Source organism: Canis aureus, chromosome 14, assembly GCF_053574225.1.
Source record: "Canis aureus isolate CA01 chromosome 14, VMU_Caureus_v.1.0, whole genome shotgun sequence".
NCBI lineage: Eukaryota > Metazoa > Chordata > Mammalia > Carnivora > Canidae > Canis > Canis aureus.
In genome coordinates, this window is record NC_135624.1 from 14,931,821 (window position 1) to 14,948,826 (window position 17,006).

Here is a 17,006-nt window from a genome sequence, read left to right on the forward strand (position 1 = left end):
AAATTAAAATAATTACCCTAGGTAGATTTCCATTTTTTTACGTTAGATTAGAAAATGCAAAGATGTGGACATTGATTTATTTATCCCCCAGGTAGGTTTAATGTTACATCTTTGTAACACAACCTAACAAATTTATATTGAGTGCTTAATGTTAGGTGTTTTATTAGACACTGGAGTAGTATAATGGTGAATAATGCACAAAATAATAGCTAAAATTTATTGAGTATTTACTACATGCCAGTTACCCTTCTAAGTACTTTGCTTCTATTAATTGAATTAATCCTCACAAAGGAAAGGAAACTTCTCCTTGCTTATTGCCTCTTCTATATTTTCAGGTATGTATATAAAAATTCAATATTATTCACTATCCAAATTATCCTCCTGATCCTGGATATCAGAAAACACACACGTGCACACACACAACACACATAAACACTTCCTGCTTTCAACATTATATATTATGGTTGTTATGCAGAAATTGACCCTTAATGTTTTCAAGGTCATTAAATCTGATGGTATAGCTAACTAGTATTAAAATTCTGTTATTATTACCTTCATTAGCCAAGCTGTATAAGGAAATCAAGACCCAATGAGAAAAGTTAGAGCAATAGCAACACCGAAATAGCACTTACCAGGCTCCATCCACAGTTCTATATGCTTTATATTCATTAACTCAGTATTTGCTGAATAAACTCATTTGAACCTCAAAGAAACTGTGTAAGGCAATTACTATCATTTTCATCCCCATTTTAGAGATGACGAAACAGGACTGCAGAGGAGCAAAGTAATTTGCCCGAGGTCACACAGCAAGCAAATGGCAGAGCAGATTGTGGAAGACAGTTTGGCTCCAGGATGAATTGCTTAAGGGAATTTATAAAATACAGATAATGAGAATTTATGATGATAAGGCAGAAATATAAGAGACTTGAGTGTTACAGACACGTTGATTTGAAGTTCACTCAGACACTATCGAGCTGTGAACTATCTGGCAAGTCAATTAAGCATGACAAGTCTCAATGTCCTCATATGTAAAAGAGTGATAATTGAGGGTTGTGTGAAAACTATAAATCACATCTGATGATCCACAGTCTGTCATAAATCAGGGTAGTATCTAGAGCTATTTTTATGAACAACTTTCCTTTTGGATACCTGAAGCCTTTACTGTTTCCATATAATTATAAGTTTATTTTATTATTTCTTTTGCCCTTAGTCTGTGTTAAAGACAAGACAGTAGACCCAAAATTGAGTCACCTATATAGCCCCATGTCATGAAACTGAGATTTAACTTAATTCCATTTTGGCTGTCCTGGAAATGGAATATGAAGCCAAACACAATCAGGAATGGCCTGATCAGCCTTAGTAAGGCAATCTGCCTGATAGACCTCTGCTATCCCTCTAAGAAAAGTACCTTTGCACTAATAGATCTATTTGCTTTCTGCCTAGAATAGCTTCCTTGTTCCTACTTCCTTCTGCCTATAAAATCTCTTACTTTATGCAACTCTGTAGAGGACCTTTTTTTTGTTTGCTTGTATGTTTTTAAGATTTTATTTATTTAAGAGAGTTGGAGAGAAAGAAAGCTAGAGCACAAGTGGGGTAGGCAGGGATAGGCTGGGAGGGCAGAGGGAGGAGAAGCCGACTCCCCAACATGAGGCCTTGATCCCAGAACTCTAGGGTCATGACCTGAGCCAAAGGAAGACCATTAACCACCTGAGCCACTGGAGTTCCTGTATATCTGTAGATTTGTTGCTGCCTGATTCATAAATAACTGAATAAAGCCAGTTAGGATCTTTAAAATTTACTCATTTAAACTTGCTTAACACTGATAAAGACCTTTTGGTTTGAAAAGAGAAAACTTGATAACACTTGAGGTCCTGCAGATATTTATTTATTTTGATTTCAAGTTTTTATTAGTTAACATATATGGTAAAATTGATTTCAGGAGTAGAACTTAGTGATTCGCCACTTGCATATAACACCAATGCTCATCACAAATGCCTCCGTTAATACCCCCTGAATGCCCCTCATCACCCATTTAGCCTATCCCCTGCCCACCTCCCTCCATCATCCCTCAGTTTGTTTTCTATAGTTGAGTCTCTTATGGCTTGCTTCCCTCTCTCTCTCTCTCTCTTTTTTCCCCTTCCCATATTTTCATCTGTTTCTTAAATTCCACATATGAGTGAAAAGTGTATTTGTCTTTCTCTGACTTAATTTGCTTAGCATAATATACTCTAGTTCCATTACTTTGTTGTAAATGGCAAGATTTCATTTTTTATGAATGAGTAATATTTCATTGTATGTATATATACAATATATATATATATATATACCACTTCTTTATCCATTCATCAGTCAATAAACGTTTGGGCTCCTTCCATTGTTTGGCTATTGTTGATAATGCTGCTGTAAACATCAGGGTGTGGGTGCCCCTTCAAATCAGTATTTTGTTTCCTCTGGGTTAATGCCTTGTGCAATTGCTGGATTGTACTGTAGTTTTATTTTTAACCTTTGGAAGAACCTCCATATTTTTTTTCAGAGTGGCACTACCAGTTTGCACACCCACCAACAGTGTAAGAGGGTTCCCCTTTCTCCACATTCTGACCAATATTTGCTGTTGTCTGTGTTGTTGTGAGGTAGTATCTCATTGTGGTTTGGATTTGTGTTGGATGATGAGTTATGTTGAGCATCTTTTCATGTATCTGTTGGCCATCTGGATGTCCTCTTTGTAAAAAGGTCTGTTCATGTCTTCTGCCCATTTTTTGACTGGATTATTATTTTTTGGATGTTGAGTTCAATAAATTCTTCATAGATTTTGGATACTAACACATTCCTGCAGGTATTTAAAGGATTAGTAAATAGTTTCAGAAATATTATTTTTTTAAAGATTGTATTTATTTATTCATAAGAGACACAGAGAGAGAGAGAGAAAGAGAGGCAGAGACACAGGCAGAGGGAGAAGCAGGCTCCATATAGGGAGCCCGATGTGGGACTCGTTCCTGGGACTCCAGGATCATGCTCCAGGCTGAAGGCAGGTGCTAAACCTCTGAGCCATTCAGGGATCCCAATTTCAGAATTATTTTTATATTTCTCCTCAGTCTTTTTCTTTCTTTTTCAGAAGTAAGAACCACATAGTGATATCCTTTGAGAATATTCTGGATAGCCTTATTTTTTTCATGTTAGTGATGACTGTCAGAGAAATGTTCAGCAGAATCTAATTGCCTTACTATTTATAACTTATAACAAATAATTTTTTAGTAATTGATATACCTTTTTGTGGATTTTTCCTTAGAGAAAATTGTATTATATACAAGGATTTTTAAAAATATTTCTTTAGCTATTTTTAAAAGAAAAAAGCAAATAGGATTTTTATATTTATATTACATTTTATTATAAATGAGGACACAGAGATTGCATATAACCTACCAATATCAAGAAAGAATTCATAAAGAATAACTTTTAATTATAAAGCAATGTTTCTAGTTTTGAGAAAACTTTGTCCTTTTTGCTTTTTAGGTTTTGCTTACTAATGTGAATAATATTGAGATAGCTAGACTTAGAACTCATTTAGAAAATATTCAGAGACGCCTGGGTGGCTTAGTGGTTGAGCGAATGCCTTTGGCTCAGGTATTGATCCTGGGGTCCTGGGATGGAGACCGGTATCGGGCTCCCTGCAAGGAGCCTGCTTCTCCCTCTGCCTGTGTCTCTGCCTTTCTCTCTGTGTCTCTCATGAATAAATAAATAAAATTTTTTAAAAATAGAAAATATTCAAGCTAGTTAAGAGTCACAGCAGTTACTTCGACTTTTGTACAAATATCTATTCTTGCCAACATGCAATTCCTTCTCACAGAAGTAAAGTACTTCTTCACAGTACTGAGAATTTACTCCAAGCATTTTAAGCAGACAAGAGAGAAGGGTGTGGGGAGAAGAGAGAGAGGAATAGAGAAATATTGGTTAAGTTCAATACTGGTGTTTAAAGGAGGATGCAGCTATGGAGGAACCAAGAGAAAGCATAGGGAGATGATGTCTGCTAAGCATCTAATCCTATTTAATTTAACAAGGAAAGTCTAATTTTTCTGTCACCTTTTGAGTGGTAGAAGTTTAGAACATGCTTTGTGTCACATTTGAATTTCACATAATTGCCTTCGCACTGCACATATGAGGTGAATTTCTCAGCTTGATTTTCAGTATGGTGTAGAATGCAGTTTCCACCTCATTGCGTTCAGATTGTTTGCCTCTATTTCACATACCATGGCAGGATGAAACCAGCCAAAATGTAAGAAACATCAACAACATCTATCATAGGATAAAATGTTTTATATTATTAAAAAAAAAACTTATTCAATGATACTTTTGAAGATGAGTAAGACTGTAAGGATAGGTATATGGACTACTGCAATGGGGTTTGGAAGTAGGACAGATAGACTCAACCTTGAAAACAGCAAGAAAAACTGGGAGTTTATAGCCAAGGAACAGAGTAGAAAGAGTTGGTGGATTGAAAATTACTGGCAGGAAATATCATGGTTAGAAGGGAAGTCTGGCTAAACTGACCTAATAGAATTCTTGCTGAAGGCATGCCAGGGTGTCTGAGGGGTATCATCTGAGGGGTAAGGTTGGGAGTTAGGGATTTGTTCAGATAGTGAAGGTGATTAGATATCAACAGTGGGATATTCTGGCTAAACCATCTTAGCAGAATTCTTGCTAAAATTGAATGTGCCCAATGATAGGTCTTAGGTGAAAAAGAGTTCAGAGAAGCCTGACTAGATTTGGTCAAAGGAAGAATTTTGTCAGCATAAGCATTCCAAAAATTGTAGCTTAGTTTTTCTAGGGAAAACAAAACAAAACAAAATAATTTATTTTAGTGTGAGTAATGAAATGCTATTAAAAACACACCATATAAGTTAAATTTCTTTTAAATGTAAAGTATAACTCAGTCTTGTTTACTCAGTGTTGTAGTTCTGAATTTTCATCATTGCACTGTACTTTGCTGGAAAGTTTTCAAAAAAAATAGGACCAGCTTAGTCTAATGACCTTGTCTGTTGCTAAAGGATTCAGGTTAAATCTTATTGATATTTCATTTAGACATTTTCTCTGAAACTTTGAACAATTCAGCCCAGAATAGATAGAATGAGTGCAAATACCTATTCAAACTTTCAAATAATTCAAGTGCTTTTATCTTGTAGGATGCCAGCTAATCAAAAGAAAGCTGGAATAGTATTATTAATCTCTAACAAATTATATTCTGAATAAAAATATTATTAGAGATAAGGAGGGACATTATATACTGATAAAAAGGTCAATTATCCAAGTAGATAACCTGAATCACATTATCAACCACCTAGACCGAATGGACATCTATAGGCCTCTCAATCCATCGTTAACAGAATACACGTTCTTCTCAAGTACAAACAGAATATTCACCATGATACATTATATTCTGGGCCATAAAACAAATGCTAGGAAATTTAGAAGAATAGATATAACAGGTATGTTCTTGGACTACTGTGGAAATAAACTAGAAATCAGTAACAAAATATATGGAAAGTTTCCAAGATTCTGGAAATTAAACAACATATTTCTAAACAATCTGAGTCAAAGTGGAATATAAGGGAAATTTGAAAAAAATGAACTAAATAAAAATGAAAATGCAGCATGCCTGTCAAACTTCGTAAGGCATTGCTAAAGCAGTTCTTTGGGAGAAAACTGTAGCATTTAATGCATACATTGGAAAAAAAAATCTGAAATCAGTAACCTCAGTTTCCACACAACAAAACTAGAAAGAAGGGATGCCTGAGTGGCTCAGCAGTTGAGCATCTGCCTTTGGCTCAGGGCGTGATCCTGGAGTCCTGGGATCGAGTCCCACATCGGGCTCCCTGCGTGGAGCCTGCTTCTCCCTCTGCCTATGTCTCTGCCTCTCTCTCCATGTCTCTCATGAATAAATAAAACCTTTAAAAAATAAATAAAATTAAAAAAACTAGAAAAAAGTATTAGCAAACCTATAATTTAACACCTCATTCCCAATAATCCCAATGATAGAATAACTTTATTTGCTATTTTGGTAAACCTCAATTCTAAACCTATGCCAGAAGAGCCCCCACTCCAAAATATACCTATTACTTATTTCTGCCTGAAAACAAGAAGTTCTGATACACTGTATTTGAAAATAATCGATAGATCTACTAACTGCCATTAATTTTTGAAGGATTGTTAAATAACTTCTTTAATTAATTTTATTACTATATTCCTGTATTTCCAGTGGACATTTCAACTTGTGTCTAAAGAACAAAAATAATGTAATGTTTTTATTTTACTTTATAGATCCTATTTTTTAATATTTCTGTCTTACTCAATAGCTTCCTTATCTCTCAAAGTATTTTTGGGGTGGGAAAAACCAGTAGCAATTTCTGATCTAAATTCAGTTAACACAGTGTTACTTCCAATTACCAGCTTCATAAAACCAGCTTGAAACACAATAACATTTTTTCTGAAGATGGACAACAAAAGCTTCCCAGCATGAAAGGTTCAGTGCACTTTGAACATTCATACACATATTAAATGATAATGAAAGTCTCAACTGACTTCAGAATTTTATCATAGAAGCAAGGAGGATGTTTCAATACGAGTATAACATTACAGCATATGATTTATTTTAAATGCTCAAGATACAAGTTGGTTTCTCTACTGCTGGTGGAGGAAACGGAAGTTAGGATTAAAAATATGGAGCTTTCCTCAGATTCATGCCTATATTACTTTTTGCCCTTCCATTTTTCAAGCAGCTTCCTCTCCTCTATATTTAGAGAAGCAGCTGGCGGATACTTTGTGTCAATAGCCCCATGAAGTATCTGTGGGGTTTCTGGGGAAAAAAAAAAAAGGATAAATTTGTAAGTTTCAAAGTTCATTTACCAGGTGGCAGCTGAACTGTTTAACAAATCCAAATTTTAAGATGGCAAAAATGAATTAAAATTTGGGGGTAGACAGTTTTCTAAGAATTAATGATGACAGTCACATAAGCATTTTGACATATTCATAGGTTTTTATATGTTGTTTGTAGCTGCCATTCTACAGAAGCTCACGTGCTGGGAAATCATAAGCCTGATGGTAGAACATGCACATTTTCTAAGATTAAGGCAAAGCTCTGGATTGTGTCTAATTCATCATTCTACCATCTGTTTAACATGGATTTATCACTAGTTACTGGCTTGGAGTAAGTAATCTTTAAAATTTCTATTCAGTCTGAACAGTGATCTGTAGAGTGTCATCCATAGAGCCTCTGTAGGACTCCTATAACTCAGCCAACAACGTACTTAACACAAATTCAAAGCAAAAACAAAAATAAAAAGATTTATATCCAACTGTGGCCAAATTGTAGCTCATTGCTTTAACTTGTCCTTTTACAAATCCAAGTATTGGAAAAACAGCTGCATGGGCAATGCTACACTTTCCTTAATAACACATGCTCAGTTAAAAACAACCAGAAAGAAGGTTTCTTATCTTAAAGGGATGCTTGTCCACGGCACTGAGGTTAATTTACTTAAATTGCAAATCATGCTTATCGCACTGGATCCCTAGTAGTCTGATAATGAGATCTAAGTTATTGTTAGTATTCCCAGACTGTATCACCCCTAATAGTCCAAACAGTTATGAAGTTCCAAGATGCTATAATTAAATTATTTTATATTTTTCTTTGTTTTGAGGTACGCACACACAAAGCAACAGGCTTTCACTTGTCAAAAACCCATATGTAAATCTCCCTCTATTTATATTTAGGGCTATAACTTTCCAGTACATATTATATTTAGGTGTCCATATTATCTTTGACCATGTTACCCCCATTTCTTTCTAGACTAAGCAATGCTGCAAATCAAAGCAAAAACATTTATAGTAATAGAATTATTAATAGACCTTTCATGAGCAATAAAAACCAAAGATAACTATAAAAATCAAGAAGGGTAGTAAAAGGCATGGAAGAGTTTATTTTTGAAAGGAGACATGATTAGATAAAATTAAATGTAGAAAGGCAAAACTGAAGAAGGGCAAGTTTGGGTCAACTAATATTCGATAAAGGAGGAAAGACTATCCATTGGAAGAAAGACAGTCTCTTCAATAAATGGTGCTGGGAAAATTGGACATCCACATGCAGAAGAATGAAACTAGACCACTCTCTTTCACCATACACAAAGATAAACTCAAAATGGATGAAAGATCTAAATGTGAGACAAGATTCCATCAAAATCCTAGAGAAGAACACAGGCAACACCCTTTCTGAACTCGGCCATAGTAACTTCTTGCAAGATACATCCACGAATGCAAAAGAAACAAAAGCAAAAATGAACTATTGGGACTTAATCAAGATAAGAAGCTTTTGCACAGCAAAGGATACAGTCAACAAAACTCAAAGACAACCTACAGAATGGGAGAAGATATTTGCAAATGATCTATCAGATAAAGGGCTAGTTTCCAAGATCTATAAAGAACTTATTAAACTCAACACCAAAGAAACAAACAATCCAATCATGAAATGGGCAAAAGACATGAAGAGAAATCTCACAGAGGAAGACGTAGACATGGCCAACATGCATATGAGAAAATGCTCTGCATCACTTGCCATCAGGGAAATACAAATCAAAACCACAATGAGATACCACCTCACACCAGTGAGAATGGGGAAAATTAACAAGGCAGGAAACCACAAATGTTGGAGAGGATGTGGAGAAAAGGGAACCCTCTTACACTGTTGGTGGGAATGTGAACTGGTGCAGCCACTCTGGAAAACTGTGTGGAGGTTCCTCAAACAGTTAAAAATAGACCTGCCCTATGACCCAGCAATTGCACTGCTGGGGATTTACCCCAAAGATACAGATGCAATGAAACACCGGGACACCTGCACCCCGATGTTTCTAGCAGCAATGGCCACGATAGCCAAACTGTGGAAGGAGCCTCGGTGTCCATCGAAAGATGAATGGATAAAGAAGATGTGGTTTATGTATACAATGGAATATTACTCAGCCATTAGAAATGACAAATACCCACCATTTGCTTCAACGTGGATGGAACTGGAGGGTATTATGCTGAGTGAAGTAAGTCAATCGGAGAAGGACAAACATTGTATGTTCTCATTCATTTGGGGAATATAAATAATAGTGGAAGGGAATATAAGAGAAGGGAGAAGAAATGTGTGGGAAATATCAGAAAGGGAGACAGAACGTAAAGACTGCTAACTCTGGGAAACGAACTAGGGGTAGTGGAAGGGGAGAAGGGCGGGGGGTGGGAGTGAATGGGTGACGGGCACGGGGGGTTATTCTGTATGTTAGTAAATTGAACACCAATAAAAATAAATTTAAAAAAATAGAAAAAATAAATACCAAAAAAAAAAAAAAAAGAAGGGCAAGTTTGAAGTTTAGAAAATAATGTTAAAAATCCAGGTATATTGCTGAAGCAAATTCAAGTGAAATAAAAAGAGAGGATCACTTGGAACTTAAGAAATAAAGACAAACAGAAACAAAATGTCTCCTGCTTCACAGAATATACAATACAATTAGATTCTAGAAAAACTGTGGTAGAATATATGTCATACATATATCTTGCACAATTTAAGAAATGTAGGAGGACTTAACATTCTATTGCCTCAGAAAAGACCTTTCCAATCATTACAAATCCCCTATTCCATTTGATCTACCAGTTTGTCAGTCAAGGCACACAGGTGGGAATTCAGTTTATAGTGTATATGTTAGAAGGGTGTATTTCTATTTCTATATAGGATTATTTTTATTGAATGCAGAGATAGCTTAGTAAATCAGAGAGTTTCTGAGAATGTTGCTGGTTTTTCTCAAAGGACACACTCAACTAAGGAAAGGGCGTTAGTTCTGCAGCAAGTCAATAATACCTGGAACAAGAGATTTGAATGTTTTCAGGGCATGTTCTTCTCTCTTCTCTGATTTTCTTGTGATTCTGATATGTCTACATAGTTAAAAATGCAATGGTCTCCTACTTTCAGTCATTGACATATATATATATATATATATATATATATATATATATATATACAGCTCTGATGTGCAGAGCTCTTTGCACATATATATATGTGCAAAGAGTGTGTGTGTATACACACACACACACACACAAAGAGCTCTGTACATCTGAGCTCTGTCCAATTTCTCCCCCATACCAAGAAAATGTCGTTAGAGGTAGGGTCATTTTACATAAAATATTATTTTTATTTGGTAACCATATATAGAAGAGCGTGCATTGTCTGAGAATTTTAAATGTCAAAGAGACAAACCTTAATGGTGGTAGAATATATTTTATTATCGGATAGGAAAACATAAGGATTGAAATTATCTAATGCAAGTGATGGTATACAAAAATGAATGCTCATCTAAATCCTAAACCATAAAGTTCTAAGTTCTGACAACATTTCAGTGTTGCCAACAGTGTATATTGAAAATGAAAACTATCCGAATACACTTAAAAATCAATAAGAAAATTAAGAATAAGGGCTCCTGGGTGGCTCAATCAGTTAAGCGCGACTCCTGATTTCGGCTCAGGTCATGATCTCATGGGTCCTAGGACTGAGCCCCACTGGGACTCTGAGTTCAGTTCAGAGTTGGCTTGTCCCTCTCCCTCCTCCTCTGCCCCTCCCCCCACTCACACTCTCTCTCTAAAACAAATAGATAAAATCTTTTAAAAATCATATTTATAAGTAAATGAAGAATAACTTAAAGACTAAATGGACAAAGATTATGAACAATCTCACTGTAAAAAGAGAGCAAATACCTCAACTCTTTCATGATTGAGGATACACAAATTGAAACAAAGTGATGTATCACTTTTCAGTTGGAATATTTTAAAATTTTGTAATACTCCTTGAAAGTGAGAGTCTAGAGAAACCTAATATAATATTTGGGGGAGTATAATTTGATTCAATCGTCTAGAGGACATTCTTGGAAACCAAAATGTACAGCTAAAATATCTTTTAAAATATTTCTTTTAGATAAAATAGCAAATTGTCATGATATTATAACAAAAGTTACATTGTGTGTGATAGGAAAAAATCTAGAAGCACCAAAATAGTGAATTAGTGAAGTTAATTATGGTAAGACCATACAATGGAATATTATACAATGAAAAGGAGTGTGAAGTAAAGACGTTGGAGGAATAAAGATTAACTCCTTAACCACAAAAATATTTCCATTACTGTGATAACACCCAATACTTTGCTTTCTCCCCCAAAACTACATCACTTCTGAAATAATTTCAAGCTCCAGTTTTCTGATCATCATCTCAGTACTCTCTGGAGCCCCCTGACAAGTAATTAACCTTATTGGGACTTCAGTTGAATTTGCTCCATATCCTTTTAGTATCTAGTGCTTTACTTTTGTTTTCATTCTCTTTCTTATCAAGTTTAGATTTCAGAGCACATAATTCTAAGCATGCCCTTGCAAATATCCTCTCTTTATCTCTCTCCCTTTCTTTCATCTCTCAAGTCTTTCCCATTTTATTCACAAGATGAAACTCTAATCCTGGATAAAATTTTTTATGCATTCTCCATAAATTTGCCTTAGGGGATGATCTTTGTGAAGTAGTTCTCACAACTAGGTTCCGGTGATTTTATTTTAAATTCATTATCTGAACATCAATTCTACATTGGCTTCCTGATATGCTGATTTTCCTATGATCTGATATATCTATGTTATTACTTCTTTGTTTTTTTTCAAATTTCCAGTTACATATATTTCAACAATCTCCCTCATATTTGTTTTTTTTTTAATTTTTTTTATCTCCCTCATATTTGATTAAAGGAGCTATCAGATAGACTTATCCAGATATTCCTAACATCATTTGCAAAAATACCTACTTGTTTCTTTACTCGGTTTCTCTGCAATCCCTCTTGTTACAATGGGACCAGCCCTTGAGCTTGATCTCAGCCACTCCTATTTTCCCAGTGACCCCCTCCCTCAGCTCCTCTGTCCCCACGTGTAGCCAATCGCTTCCATACACCAATATTCTTATAAACATGCCATTATACTCTATTAACTCTCATCTTTGAAAACAAAACAGAAAAATTTCATCCCACATATCTCCTGTTACTTATTAATTTGGCTCCCATTCCAGACAATTTTCAAATAAATTTTCTGTACTGGCAGTCTCTACTTTTTTTTACATACATTTATTGCTTAAAACAAACAAACAAACAAAAACATACACTAGTCTCTCTCTCTTTCTTATTTGCCTCTTATCACTAAAATTCTCTATTCCAGGTACCAAACAACTTCCACAGTACTACATATAAATATCTCTTTAGCTTCTTAGAATTGTCTGCAGCTTTTAATATTAGTGGTCACTTCATTCTATTGAAAGTCCTCTTCATTTGGAACCATACACTTCTAGTGTTCATCCTCTCATAATGACATCTATTTTGCCCCCATTATTAGATTTTTCATCTATTCTTAATTCTGTACAGTGAAGCTCTTCAAGGAATATCCTGGAACAACTCCTTTGCTTTGTCCAAAAATCTTTCCTTATGAGATTGCTGCAAATGCCATAGCTTGAAATAGTGTTAAAAACTGGCATTTCTCAAATGCATCGTTAGACAATATCCCTCAATTTAGTTGCACACTTTTTTTTTTTTCATCTTCACAGTCAGATGAAACTGTGAGGAAAATCACAAAGGTAATGTATCCAAAACAAGGTTCCTGCTTCCCACAGTTGAAAATGGCACCACCAACCCTCCTGATAGTTCATAAAGAGATTCTTTCCATTCCTTTTCCTCTCACGTCTACTTCTTTGTAAAGTTCTGCTCCTTCTGTGTCCAGTATATATCTTGATTCTTATCATTTCTATTCATTTCCACTGGCACTAACTTTAACCCAAGTCACTATCATCTATTATTCTCCAAATTTATCATTTTCTTCAGTTATTTTATGCTTCAAGTTATTTTTCACTTCTCTATAATCTATAGATTATTCACAAAGCAATAGGACCAATCTATTAAAACAAAAACAAATAAAAAAACAAACACAAAAAAACAAAAAAAAAACCCACTATGATTTATCATTGATAAAATCTAAGCTCTTTATCATAGATTACAAAATCTTGCTTGTATAAAGTGGCAACATGCTCTCCAACCCCATGTAATCCCACATCTCTCTTTACCTGTTATGCTCTACCACTGGGAGATTCTTTTTTCTTTGAACATGCCAAGGTGTTTTTGAATTTAGAGCATTTGCATTCTGTTTTCTCTAATGCTATTATTCTTCCTCCAGCTCTTCACAATATTGTCTAATTTTTCTCCTTAAAGTCTCTGTCATTTAATGTTTCCCCTGCAGATAGTATAAGCTTTATTCAAAATGGCCTATAAAATAAGAATATGTATTGGCCCATGTACTGCGAGTCCAGATGGAATACAGACTTTAGGTAATTTAAATCCAGTGGCATTAGCTCTATTTTGCTGTGATTCCCTTAGGGTTACTTCTCAACATGTCTTTGAGTGGCTTTGATCTCAACATGTTTACAAATGGCTACAGCATCTCCAGGCTTCATAGCTACATGCCATAATATCATATATAAGAGAAAATTCTGTTTCTGCTACTTCTAAGTCAAGATGTAGGTATTCTAATAACCTCAGAAAAGCAACTTGATTCTCCAAAACTAGAGTTCACAACCTTTCCCAAATCAAGACCTATAGAACAGGAAATACCAAGAACTGCTTTCATTAGTCTTATATTATTTGCCTTGTTCTCAGGTGCTGATAACAACCCTCAGTACATATGAATTGTTGGATACGCAATTCCAAATCAGAGGAGTTTCCAAGTGAGAGAAACAGTAACTGTCAGATCAACTGCAAGGACTCAATTCAAATATTCTATTTCCAACGGTAACATCGATGATCATCCTATCTAAAACAGCTTCCTTCAATGACTTCCAGTATCATCGATTTCTTTCTCTATACTTACCACAACCTGTAACTATATTACATGTTGTATTTTCACTTGCCAATTGCCTGTCTCTCCCACTGCTGTAGAGGGTGCATGAAGAGAAAGACCTTCTGCTGTTACTTTTGTTTATTTCCATAACTGGAAGACAATTCATGGGTACAAGTTTTTTGCTAATTTGTAATTTGCTTTAAACCAGATTTCAAATATTGCAAACCACATATCTGAAAAGAGGTTTATACCTAAAATAATAAGTAACTTATAGAAGTCAATAGCAAAAAGACAAGACAAACAACCTGATTTTAACGGACAAAGGACCTGAATAGATATTTCTCCAAAGAAGTCATACAAATTGCTCACAGGCATGTGAAAGGGTGCTCAATATACTAACCATCAGGGAAATACAAATCAAAACAATAGTGAGGTATCAACTCATACCTGTTGAGATGGCTATTATCAGAAAGATGAGAGAGAGTGTTGGCAAGGAGAGAAATAAAGCTTAGTATGCTGTTGGTAGATCTGTAAACTAGAACAACAGCTATGAAAAATAGTATGGAAGTTTGTCAAAAAATTAAAAATAGAAATACCATAAGGTCCAGTAATCCCACATGTAGATATTTATCCAAAGGAATTAAAAGCAGGATCTTGAAGAAATACCTGCATTTCTCTGTTCTTTGCAGCACTATGAACAATAGCCAAAATATAAAAACAACCTTAGTGTCTATCAGTAGATAAATGGATTAAAAATGTGATATACACATGCAATGGAGTAATCAGTCTTAAAAAAGAATGAACTGCCATTTGTGACCACATGGAGGGACCTGGAGGATGTTATACTAAGTAAAACAAGCCAACCATAGAAGGACAAATATTGCATGATATCATTTATATGAGAAATATAGAATAAGCAAACTCATAGAAGCAGAGTCAAATGATGACATCAAATGATGGGTGGTAGGAAATGATGTGATAGGTGAAGAGTACAAAATTATATTTATGCAAAAGAAATAAGCTCTGGAGATCTATATAGCATAGTGGCTGTGGCTAATAATACTGCTCTGTATACTTAAAGTTTCTAATAAGGTGGTTCTTACATTAAGTATTCTTATCCAACAATATTAATAATAGTTATAATAATAATAATGGCAACAGGAGGAAATTTGGGGAGCTGATGAGTACATCTATGGCTTTGTGGTGACAAGGTTATATGAGTGTATACTTATTCCCAAATTCATCAAGTTTGACATACATTAAATATATATATTTTCTACATTTCAAACACACTTCACTAAAGCTGTTTAAAAACTAAGAAATGAACTCCAATGACTTGCAACAATATAATATCAGTGAAATAATTAAAAGCTAAAGATCTATATGCATCATGATATATTTATCAAATTAGAAGAAGCTACACACACAATTCCACAGTTTTTAGGAAATGAAGCAAGGAATTATGAGCATGGAATTTAAGTCATCATTTACCTCTGGTCTGGAAATAAAGAGGTTGGAATTGGGATGCCACATAATCAGATTAATATTATTCTCTAGCTCTTAGCTTTTTGTTTTAATGAATACGATTAAAGGCTTGGGAGTTTGTGACACTACTGAAAATCCATATAATCCATAGAATATACTTTACTTTAAAAATGTCAGGCAAAAAAAAGATCAGACAAGTATTTTCAGAACAATTCCCAATTCCTAAAGGTTATGGCCTTTTACGATATATATTTTTAAAAATAAGTACTCTCTTAAATATAAAACAGTAAATAAATTGCATTTATTGAAGATAATAATTAATGTGTAATGTCTGAGTTATTCAAATGTTTACACAACTTAAATTTTCTAAAGAAATAACTAAAATATATTTTTGAGAAAAATATTTCTTTTCTCCAGGAAATAAAAATACTATATTCTGTATATAAAAATAATATTAAGTGGAAGGAAATTATTCCCATGAAATAATACTATATGATTTTTTATATTTATTATTGCAAAAAAAAATAACACTAAAGACTGAACTTATTACTCTATGTATCCAAATAACTCTTGCTCTATCTACACATATAACTCTGAATAAGGTCTTTGGGGATTCTTTTACCCACTAAATAAACAAATGAAACATCTGTACAATTGTTTGAAAAACTAAAACCTTTTTTCTAAAGAAAATACTTTTTTTTTAAAGAAAATACTTTTATTCCACCTCAAAAACAATCCCTGGAAGAGTCCATTAGAAAGGTGAATTTTAAAATAGAGTAGAAACCTTTAAAAGCTGTAATTAAATTTAGCGATAAGGTGATTTGCTGACAGTTGGAATCTAAGGAGATTTCCAGATGTTTAATAGGCAATTTTAATTTGCTGCATTGCCTGTAAACTCCAATTCTCTGAACTCTCAGTAAGTCTGACACTCATAATTGTGGTGACTTGGGGCATAAAGGCATAAGGCAGTAAGAGGACTAGTGGAAGGTTCTGTATTCAGCCCTCTATTTCTGATGTTTATGCATATGTAACATCCTTTCATCCATAGGGAAAGTGGATCCTGAAGGTTTTGGTTGATGACCATCATCAAGGTGAACAGTTATCTCCCACTGAGCTAAAGCACTATAATGAGGATGCAGCTTGAGAATAATTCAGGACATTACAAAGGCTGGTCTCTTTTCCTCAAATACATTGAGGAACGTGAGTATAGAAAAGAGGGAGCAGACATCTGGATTACAGTGATGTAACCACTTCTTCACAGATGGAGGATGATATAATTATTCCAGGAATTTCTATATGTATTGATCAGTCATTAAAATAAAAATCTACCCACCATTTGCTTCAATGTGGATGGAACTGGAGGGTATTATGCTGAGTGAAATAAATCAATTGGAGGAGGACAAACATTATATGGTCTCATTCATTTGGGGAATATAAATAATAGTGAAAGGGAATAGAAGGGAAGGGAGAAGAAATGGGTAGGAAATAACAGAAAGAGAGACAGAACATGAAGACTCCTAACTCTGGGAAACGAACTAGGGGTGGTGGAAGGGGAGGAGGGTGGGGGTGGGGGTGAATGGGTGATGGGCACTGAGGAGGGCACTA

At 34.7% G+C, this 17,006-nt stretch overlaps 1 long non-coding RNA gene across 8 annotated transcripts in view; it reads left to right on the forward strand.

The window, feature by feature from the left end:
* The window catches only part of LOC144283200 (uncharacterized), a 128,145-nt gene extending 111,340 nt beyond the window's left edge, over positions 1 to 16,805 (forward strand). For 5 of the 8 annotated variants that reach the window (XR_013351626.1, XR_013351624.1, XR_013351622.1 and 2 more), the window contains 3 exons: positions 7,046 to 7,198; positions 13,736 to 14,084; positions 16,450 to 16,805. This is a non-coding gene — a long non-coding RNA (uncharacterized LOC144283200). The remainder of the gene's footprint in view (positions 1 to 7,045; positions 7,199 to 13,735; positions 14,085 to 16,449) is intronic. The other 3 variants (XR_013351623.1, XR_013351629.1, XR_013351627.1) reach the window with 3 other exon arrangements.
* The last annotated feature ends 201 nt before the right edge of the window (positions 16,806 to 17,006 follow it).